This window comes from Triticum urartu, chromosome 4A (assembly GCF_056163025.1).
Source record: "Triticum urartu cultivar PI428250 chromosome 4A, HENAU_Tu73, whole genome shotgun sequence".
NCBI lineage: Eukaryota > Viridiplantae > Streptophyta > Magnoliopsida > Poales > Poaceae > Triticum > Triticum urartu.
This window is the reverse complement of record NC_141876.1, coordinates 388,454,065-388,458,235: the sequence shown is the minus strand read 5'-3', so window position 1 is coordinate 388,458,235 and position 4,171 is coordinate 388,454,065.

The window sequence follows — 4,171 nt, the reverse complement described above, 5'->3', positions numbered from 1 at the left end:
TCACAATTCCACCTCGATGTTAGATGAAGCATGGCTACTACCTCATATGGACACTTTGTGCATACTCAGGTACCATGGGGAAGCTAAGGAGCAAGGACAAAAAGAAGAGGAAGATGGACGAGAAGACGGAGAAGAAGGAGGGCTGAAGGAAAAGTCCCAGCCACCGGATGACCGGCCGGGACCGGACGTCCGGCGCCTGAAGCCTCAGCCGAACCCCAGCGAGCGGACATCCGGTCCAGACCGGACGACCGGTGCCCCTGCACCCGAAGCAAACGAGTGGATGTCCGGTCCGGACCGGACGACCGGCGCACCAGCACCCGAGCCAACATCAGCGGAAGTCTGGAGCTACCAGACGTCCGGCACCCCCATCACAGAACGAAACCAGCGGACGATCGGAGGACACCGGACGTCCGGCAGCTCCTGAGACACCGGACGACCGGTCCCCAGCGGACGTCCGGTACCTGTCTACGCAGAGTGTTCGGGCCTGAGGCCCATGTACCCCTTCACTTTGCCCCCATTTGCACTTAGACTATAAATAGACCCCCCATTCATCCTAGCTAGAGTTAGCAAATGTTTAGCTCATATTTGTGAGAGAGCTTTGCTCATCCACTTGGTTACCTTCTCCTCGGAGATTCGAGCCTCCACCGGAGAAGATCCCCCAAGCGGATTCAAGACCTCCTTGTGGAGAAGATCATCAAGACCCCCTCTTGGGTGGCCCCATCAAGACCTCCTCACGGAGAAGAACCGGTTACCGTGTATCGTCCCTAGTTGTCGGTGGATTCGTGTATCGTTCTATGTACTCGAGGATCTAGCCCATGTGTGACTTATTCGTGTCGGTTTAGTGATTTCCTCTTATATTTTCCTTCCGTTCTTCCCCGTGTTCTTCGTGTTTTCTCTGGGATCCGCTCCTTTCGTGAAAGATCGGGCGATTCGGGCCTCTACCCTACATCATCTTGGTATCTAGAGCAAGGTTCATCACGATTTCGGAGCCCCCCTCTTCGTTTTCTAGCTTGATTTTGTTGTTTTTCGTCCTAATCCGAAAATCCCCACAAAAATAGCCCCAAAATTTTTTCTTGTGTTTTGTGAGTTTTGATGATGTTTTGTTGGTTTTGATCCTTGAAGTTTTTGTGTTGCTAGTGGATCTAGCCTTCCCCCACCATCTCCACCTCGAAATCCATCCAAAATCCACGAAATCCTATCAATTTCGCGTTGACCCCGACCCACCGGACGACCGCAACTTACCGGACGTCTGGCGACCCAGGAACCACCAGACGTCCGACCATTACCGGACGACCGGAACCTTTACACCGAGCTGAAATTAGCGGATTTCCGACCCTACCGACATCCGGCGTCCGGACATCCGTCCACTACCGGACGACCGCTCCTTCCACCACATCATCCGCTACACCACCACCGACTTTCCGCAAACGTTGCCAATATCCCATCCCACACCACCACTTTCCCGCTACCTACTCCGACGATTTTGCTCGCACTTGGTTTTGAGAATTTGAGTTGCGGTACCATATCCTTTTGTGTTTCGGCTATCTAGGTACGATTCGACATCGACATCACCGCCGCTCATTTTCGCCACGGACGCGTCATCAACAATGACCACCTCGACTATGACTTGGTATTCGTGCCACCATTTTGACACCATACCGGAAGCCAGACCGGTAACCTCATCTTGGTATTGGACATATCATTCTTGCCGTTACATTGATAGCCATCATAGCCTTACTCCTTTTGCGTTGCTTACCCATCGAGACTAGCCATTGAGTATTGCCGGCAACGAGACTTGTGCACATTAGTGATCATACTTCCCATAGCATACATACATACATCATTGTTGCATATATTGGTATCATCTCTTGTGTCACAAAGTTGTCATCGCATACTCACTTGCTATCTTGGTTCGTCAAGCATTGCATAAGAAAAGAGCTCAAACATCAAAGATCCAACCAAGCTTTTAAGCAACGAGGAAAGATAAGCAAAGAGCTTTTAAGCAAGCACCATAGCATCATACAACATTAAGATTGTCATACTCGATCATCTTGGATCATATCATAGCAACACCTTGCATACAACATATTTGGGATAGAAGTCGTTGCATTTTTGCTAAGTAGGTTGTGCACAAGTTCTTGTATCCGCCTATCGTGTAATCGTGCTAGCGTCTCTCTAGTGTTGTGCAACAAGAGCATTTTTGTGGATTCCACATTTTGGCTCACCCTTGGTTGCACAACCCCACTTATCTTTTTGCACGTGTGTTTCTATATACGTATATGCTTGGTCTACTTGTTACATTGCATCTTGCAAATCTTTTCCAACATTATTGAATCTTACTTACATTCACATTAAAAATTGTGCCACCATCCTAACCAAGCTCCACCATAAGATTTTACTTGTGTAGGTGTGAGAAACCGACGAGAATTCGTACCAATTGGGCTATTTCCTTGTCCTACATTGGAGTGATCATCGATTCACTTTCAACTTCGGTCAAGGTACATTTGGTATTCGTTCTTTTCTTTCTACCACTCACATTTTTCTTGGAATGATGGATAGGCCAAGTACTCCTACCAACCCACTCTTCATGGAGCAAGACGACGACGTGAACTCCTTCGTCACCAAGAGTCACCTCTTTGGTGCACAACGTGCTTTGCATCAAGAGCAATAAGCTATGAGTGAACGCATAGACAACCTTGCCGCCGACTTGCGACTTTCCGAGCAACGTACAAGGGACTACTTCGACCACAAGCTCGACGATCACAAGCAAGAGAATGACGCAAGGATGGACGAGATTCGTGCTTTGTTGCTCAATTGCTCTTCTTCCACTTCTAGAAGGAGCCGCTCAAGTCGCCATTCCAACTTTACCCTCTGCGGCTCAAGTACACTGACATCGAACACTCTTCATCGAGCCGTGCGCACCAACCGTCAAGCCGAAGAAGCCTTTGCGCTAGCTCGAGAACGGCAACAACAACGCCAACATGAAGAGTAAGAACGCACGCGTCTACACCAACATGCACAAGATGCCGAGGCTCAACGCCAAGAACAACAACTCCGTGACGCTCAAGCACTTGAGGCGCAACAAGCTCTACGCGATGCGAGTCGAGCCGTTGCCGACCGAGGCCGAGAAGCCCATGAAGAACAGGAAGCACTTCGCGAAGAAATTCATGAGCGACGATTTCAAGCTCGCATGCATCGTCTAGTTCCTCCTCGAGCTCGACGCGCTCCTCCACAAGCTCGCCAAGACCATCAAGTTCATCAAGAGCATGAAGACAATGGGAATCCTCAACGACAAGAGCAACACGAGGTTGACAACCCTCCGCGTCAAGAACACCACGAGTTGAACAATCATCTACAACATGGGCTTCATCATCCCCGACCCCAACACAATGAAGAACAACGCTACGGCAAGCTCAAGTTCACCATGCCCAAGTTCAACGGAAGCAATGATCCCGAAGAATACCTTTCATGGGCATTGAAAGTTGACAAGATCTTCCGTTTGCACAATTATGAAGAAGAGAATAAGATCGTGATGGCATCCCTTGAGTTCCAAGACTATGTCCTCATTTGGTGGGAACAAATCATAGAGAGCCGCGAGGCAAGAGGTGAACCACCCATCACTACTTGGGCACCAATGAAGGATGTCATGAGAGCATGCTTCGTGCCTACCTACTACAACCGCGACCTCTTCAAGAAACTCCAACAACTCAAGCAAGGAACCAAGAGCGTTGAAGAATACTACAAGGAGATGGAGATTGCAATGATAAGAGCCAATGTGACGGAAGATGATGAGCAAACAATGGCACGTTTCTTGCATGGACTCAATCATCCTATCAAGAAGATCGCCGACTTCCAACCATACTCAAATCTCATCGAGCTAGTGCACCAAGCCACCAAAGCGGAACGCCAAGTGCAAGATGATTTCAAGTATGCCAAGTTATCATCCAAGTCCTATGGTTTCTCCAATAACCAAGCTTCAACGAATCCAACACCAACTACAAGACCGTCTACTTCCAACATCGACAAGTCAACTTCCAAGAAAGCTTCGCCAAATACAAGCAATCCTAATACAAGCAACTTCAAGCCGAGAGTTTCATCATCATCAACCCCTACCGATGAGACCGTTAAGACGAGTTCCCTCAAGTGTTTCACTTGCGGCGGCCGAGGCCAC